General features: G+C 40.2%; 1 protein-coding gene and 1 long non-coding RNA gene across 2 annotated transcripts in view; one reads left to right on the top strand and one right to left on the bottom strand.

Moving 5' to 3' along the window:
- The window catches only part of LOC123980204 (zinc finger protein 239-like), an 18,581-nt gene that overhangs the window by 4,279 nt on the left and 7,552 nt on the right, over positions 1–6,750 (top strand). The gene's annotated exons all lie outside the window — the stretch shown is intronic.
- Positions 4,224–5,260, bottom strand: LOC123980261. The gene is made up of 3 exons (XR_006827446.1): positions 4,996–5,260; positions 4,534–4,588; positions 4,224–4,439 (listed from the first exon to the last, which is right to left on the bottom strand). It is a non-coding gene; the product is annotated as an uncharacterized LOC123980261 (long non-coding RNA).

The following is a 6,750-nucleotide window of genomic DNA, read 5'->3' as shown; positions in this document are numbered from 1 at the left end:
CAGACTCTGTAATCGCCCTCTGGTGTATGACTTTTAATAAAGATCACAAAGACAACTGTTTGTTGTAACTTCTTTATTTGTTTCTTCTTAAGGAAATATACAATTTCCACCACCGATCAGTTAAAAACCGCTCTGATAATGCCGCCTCCACCAATTTTATTTAGATTTTATGAACTTTAATGAATCCCTAAGGGCAGGACTAAACTCGCCAGCTGCTAAGATCCTGAAGGAAGTTCGTTACTCCCAACATAACGTCTTCATACCGACAGAAGAAGACTCAGACGCACTGTTCTTTTACAGAGAGAAGAAAAGCCTCTCTTCAGAGTCAACGCCGCTGTTTCCTCTCGCTGCCGCCGAAGGATCAGCTGTGCATTGACCGCGTTGCCAGTACGTTACCCCGATCCTTGTCAGAATCTGAGACGAGAGCAGCTCTGCTGGATTTCCTACATGGACTGACGCTTTATTATCGCTATCGAGACTAGTTTTTACATCTGTTTCATTGTAAACGTACAAATTTCATTGTGGACAATATTCTGTGGAGGATTACCGTGTTGTTAATGGACCACTGCGTCCTGATTCTTGCGGTTGGTTCTTGTTCCTCGCTCCACGTTTCGTGTTTTGTATCGGTTCCATGTCACTGCCGTGCCTTTCTTCCTCCCATGCTCTACGAGGATTCACACATACACACCAGGAACCTAAAAAAAAAATCCAGCTGTGCTCCACGTTTTGTATCAGACTGGGACATAACCACCCACACCTCGCTCTTCTTTTGTTCTCACACCAAAATACAAAATAATTGTGTATTATGTGGTTGGTTGTGAGGATCAGTGAACTCTTAATGTGGACAGAAATGTCTTCACATTTGATTTTTGGTCCCTGATTCCAGGATGGTGCCCATTTTATTTATGATTTATTTATATTAAAGTCAATATTTATAGTTAATACGTTAATATTTCTAAAAAACATTAATAATTAGCTTATAATCAAACCTGCCTCTACATTGGCGCCAACTTAGAAACCCAAAATATCTCCTGCCACTTCACAAAAATATGAAGTGACCAGTTTCTCACTGGGAGCCTGCGGCCACCAGTCATGTTGAACGGCTATTTGGGCTTAACTTTTAGGTTTTTAAAATAAGCTCAACTTTGTTTCTTTTCTCTCCGTCTTTCTGACTGAAGCTGGAAAACAGCGGAGCACAAGCTCTTCTAAAGTGGTGACGGGAATGCATCTTTCAGCCGGTTTGCCAACCGCTAATAAACACTAAAGAAGAAGAAAAATGGAACTCTCCTTCTTTGTCGTCGTGATAGGAGGCTGTTGTCTTGTCTGTGTTGTTTAACTGGCGCCCCCTCAGCGAGCGAGCTTGCTTGCTGACTAACCAGCTGATGTTATGGACGTAACGTTGTTTACATGGAGAGGTAAACCTCACAGAGAGAAGCAGCGTCAGATAGTGAACCAAGTGTTTCAGGTTTGTGAGTCCGCAGCTGTAACACTTGAGTTCAATGACTGTATTGCTGGCTAGTTAGATGTTATTAGGTGAAATTATCTCGCTATTAGAGAGGTTCGGCTGATTCTGAGGCTTGTTTCCTTCCTGTGAAGCTGCACAGTTTCAGTAAATTGTGTCTGAGCTTGTCTCAAATGATCATTTTACAGCTGATCTCAGCACATTAGTGGGATAAGAAGAGAGAATAATTGAGAAATATGGCGATAAAGATTAGAAAGTATGAGGATATTTCCTCCTGATGACAAATATACCAAGTAGCCTATAGATGCATCTGCTGTAAAATAATTTAATACATTGGAAAAGTTAATTTTCTTCCATAATTTAATTCAAATATATACGCTTATAAATATTTCAAGCCTTTTTTCGGTTTAATCTGGATGTCGGGTTTACAGCTCATAGAATCAAAACTATAGTAACCCAAAATTTATTAGAATTTCAGAATAAATTATTATACAGAAATGTCGACCTGAGAAGAGCTCTCTTATCAACTAATTGACTCAAAACACCTGCAAAAGTTTCTTGAGTCTTTAATCTCTCACTCTGGTTCTGGTGCTCACAATTAACTTTTCCACCATATTCAAAAAAAAATTTCAGATTTTAGATGCTCCTGTACTAATGTTACAAAAGCAATAATTGTCTAATTTAATGAATATCCCTGTCCAATCACATCACATGTCTGAATCTCATAAATACAAAAACCTTTTTGACTAAAATTATTAGTATCAGCGAGTTATGGTGGCATTTCAGTCCCAGTCTAAAAGTGCTGATATAAGTTTAACACGTCACAAGATGCAGCTGTGTTTGCTTAGCTTAAAGCTTCATAATGCTTCATCCACTCATCACTACTCGCTAGCTAATGTCAGCTGATTTGACTGTGTTTGAGGGACTATTTTGTCCCACAGATGAGTTAGAGGAGGAAGGACAGGCATCACAGCGAGGGACAGCAGCTGGATTAACTGCATATTGGTGATCCAGGGACTCCAGAAGAAGTTGCAGGTGTAAGCAGGTGAAATGAAGGAGGGACAAGAGATGAAAATGTGTTTAGAAGGAAAGAGTGAATAGAAAATCAGTAAAGGAGCTCAGATGCCAGAAGTAAATGTAAGAGAATAAGAAACAGGGAGAACGTCTTGTTCAGAGGAGTCCATGAAGTCTTCCAGAAGATCCAATGTGATCATTAGAAGGCAGTTTAAATACTGGGGTCAGCCAACAGCACACGAACCGTTCAGGACGTCGCTTTTTATGTGGCCTAATGGCAAAACACCATAAAAATAACTGAGCGTTCAAACGGCGCTTTTTATGCTGTTTTTTAATAAAACGGGCTAGGAAAGTGGCGTGTTGTGATGTTTTTGGCGTTCCATATATGTTAGTATCGCCTCAACTCGCTTGGAACCTCAACGGAAGTGATACAAAAAAAAGTGCCGAGTAGCAGGTACAACTTTTCCCTAATGGAAAACCTAAAAAGGCGAGTCGGGCTGGTACTGTGCAGTGGAACGTCTGGTGTGGAGGGTTTATATCCTGAACCAGAAAACTTCCAATAAATAAAACATTGAATAAACTAGTAACTAAAGCTGTCGGATAAATGTAGTGAAGTAAAAGTACAATATTTCCCTCTGAGAAGTGGAGCAGAAGTAGAAAGTAAAGTACAAGTACCTGAGTGTTGTACTTGAGTACAGCAGTGTAGTAAATGTAGCTGTTGTGTTAATGTGAATGTTTTGTGAGGAGCTCTCCAGTTTGTCCTGAGGGACGAACAGACTGACAGTGACAGGAAGCAGCCAGCAGGAGGCAGCAGAGGAGCTTCAGTTTGTTCAACAGATGATAGTTTTCACTTTAAAGTCACTGGAGGAGCAAACTGTGTGCAGAGGGTTTGTGTCCTGTTACCTTTAATAGAAACAACCAGTCCTGCTATAATGGAAGATCAGCAGCCCAGTAAGGTTGTTATTTGATTAAACGCCAGTTTATTATGGAATAAACAGCATGTGAGCAAAAATATTAAAGCTGTGTAATAACAATAAAGATCATTCAAACCTCATCAGAACAGCTGACTTCAGTAAAATCATCACAGCAGTCTGATGGCGCTAAACCAACTTCAACAAATTATTTTGGTTAGATTTAAATATTTCTTTAAGACGCTGACTGGTTCAGCTATTAATTTGAAAAAGTGACATATTTTATTTTAAGATTGATATTGATTGTTGTAATAATATATTTTAAGTATAGGCACTAGGAATGAGTATCGCTACTCGATACCTTTATGGTGTCGACCGAAACTGCCCGGTATCGAGTATCAAAACATCTCCTGTCAAACCAGTATCAATCGATAGTTTTTATAACCAAATTGCAGTGGGAAAAAAAGGACTATTTGTATGGTTTTGATTGCAGCTAAATGCGCAAGCAACACAAAAGTGCACGCCTTTTTTCCCCCTCGGTTATTCTGTGCACTTATTGTTGTTTGTGGTAGACATTGTCGAGACTCGTCTGTGGACTTAAAGCGAGCCTCTACTCCACCATTCAGAAATGTACTGCAAGTCTGCACTGCAGTTGGTTGTCACAGGTGGTAATGCATTAACTTGAACATTGTGGGTTATGTGCCTGCACCATAAACTCTATAAAAAGGTACTTTTAACAGCCTGCGGTATCTGGCATGTTCGTCACTGTTGCAAGTTTACCGCCACAAGCTTGTCTTTCTGTTGGTTTCATCTTCTGGTATCATTAAACTCTTCTCTGTACATTTTTATTTGCTGTTCACATCAATTGTCAGCTGATTTTACCCACGGAGCCTCCGGCTGCAGCTTCTTCAGGTGTAGCTGGGTTGATCGGCTGGACGTGCAGATTCTCTTCTTTGTATGGGAGTCTTTAGTCTAGTTTAGTGACTTGTTTAAACAGACTCACTCGTTTTCTACTTCTTACTGTCGTCTTTTTGGAGGTTTACGACTCGCCACTATAGGAAAAAGAGATCTTTCAATTCACTTTCTTGATCGAAAGTTTACAAACATTTCTGTTCTTTACTTTAAACAAATGTATTAAAAAATGACCTTGAAGTCGTTTCCCACAACTCATTTGGTCACTAGTCCTACCCGTGAGGATGACCTGTTTAGGATGAGAAACAGTTTCCCAATATTTTTAAATACAAATGGTCTTAAAAACAAACCACACATACAACATTTCAAAGTAGAAATCCAGCATTTTATTGTAGCATCATCTGGTCTGAAGAATAGTAAAGTGATTAAAACAGTTAAATATTTTTCTTTAATCCCTTTGTTGCTTGTTTGTGATCCCCCTGCGTATCTAGTTGTGTAATACTTTTGTTTTGGCTGAAGATTTTCGTGTGAGATGAAAAGATTCAATAAAAATATTTTATTTTGTTTATCGGGCATTTTTTATTAAACACATTATTAGCTCTGTTGTTAACCTGTGAATGGTGATATAGAAATGTTAGTGTAGTTTCGGGATTTAAAAATCCAACATGTTTACAGGCGAAGTCACACGGAACTCACGTTTGAAAGAAAGGTTCCCCATCGTGCAGCTAAGGCTGTTACACACCTTCAACAAGCAGCACTGGAGGAACCCGCTACCACTCCGGCCTCAGCGTGAACGCGCAAACGGAGAGGAATTACTTCCGGAAAGGCCCGCAGCCTGAAGAGCTCCGAGACCAGAATCCAGACTCAGTCCAGGACAACACGGTCCACCAGTCACAGACCTGCAGGACGATGGAGAACCAGAACCCGGACCGCAGGAGCCAAACAGCAGCCTCGTGCTCTGATAGCGCCGATGTTCAGGTCAGTGTTCATGACTTCATCACGAGACTAAAGACACGAGGAAGAGTCTCGAGGGTCCGTGTATCATCCGTTCATTCTGTTGTTAGAGATCAGAGCCTGAAAACCCGCTCCAGGGTTTGTGTTGACGTGGTTTGATTTCCAAAGTGTCTCCGTGGTTCCTGTTTTCATCTTGAAGAGAGGAAGCTGAAAGAAAAACTCACAAGCTGTGAGTTTTCAGTGCGGCGCATGCGCAGTGCAGCCCGTGTTGTGTCGAGAGCGCGCAGCAGAAACAATGCTGGTGAAAAGTGAAGCAGAGTCATTATATTTCCTCGTGTGTTGGTGAGTTTATCACAGTGACAAACAGTCTGCCTGCGTTATTATTCTCTGAATGATCGTCGTGCAGGTTTCAGCTCTAAATAGTATCTGTGGAGATCAGAGTCTGTCTGGAGTTTAGTTTTCCTCCACTGTGCTCAGCTTTTCAACACATCCTCTGTTGAAGTTACGCTCCTCCTCTGTCCTTGTATTTAAGTGAGCAGATGGTCTCTTCACTTTTTGTCCTCACCAGAAAAAGATAAATGTTGGTTCCTGGACACAAACTGCAGTTGCTGTGGTCAAAGAGCCTTAATCAGTATTGTGCTTTGGGGCCCTCCTTCCTGACCCGAACATAGAGAACTTTACAGTTCCTCATGACATGAGACATTAACATTTGTTATTAAAACTAAAAAGACATCTAGCGCTCCTCCAGTGATCACCTCAGCTTGAGTTCAATAAATAGGGGAGAGCCAGGACAAATGAAACACAGCGATTTTCTCTGAGCCCGTACACGTCTGATATGCCAAACTACCTCAGCACATTCAGTCCACAGTACTTAACAGAACAGGGAAAAATCAGGTGGATACGTCACACTTTCACAGAGTTATACGAAAGAAGCCGTTTTCAATCACAGAAAGTAAATTCACTCAAGCGATCTTTTTTTTTTGAATGCCGAGTTGTGTTTATTGTTCCACGTGTCATGGTCATGATCACATGTACTTTAACACATCCTGAACTTTTAAACGTCAAAGTTTTACAGTTTAGAAGCTAGTGAAGTTTAAACATCAAGAGTCACTGTCACGCAGCCATTCTACCTTATTTAGATACGACGGGAGGGGGGGCAGAGTCCACCAGGCTGCAGGCTGGACCACCAGGATGCTCACAGCCAAATAACAGCATCTTCACAGTAGAGCAGGAAAACAGGCTGCAGATGTGCATAAAAACGACAGCTGATATTTGATCCAAATGTGCATTAACTGTTAGATTCTCTAGTTAGTATAAATAATAATAATAATAATAATAATCCTTATTTGTAGAGCACTTTTCAAAAACAAGTTACAAAGTGCTTTAACAAGTGTAAAGAATAATACAAAAAAAAAAAGATAAGAGCATGAAAATTTAATATAAAATTAGTAAAATACAATAAAATAAAAGGGATAAAATAAAGTCAAATAAGATCGG

This window comes from Micropterus dolomieu, linkage group LG12 (genome assembly GCF_021292245.1).
Source record: "Micropterus dolomieu isolate WLL.071019.BEF.003 ecotype Adirondacks linkage group LG12, ASM2129224v1, whole genome shotgun sequence".
NCBI lineage: Eukaryota > Metazoa > Chordata > Actinopteri > Centrarchiformes > Centrarchidae > Micropterus > Micropterus dolomieu.
This window is presented reverse-complemented; position numbering and strand designations above follow the sequence as displayed.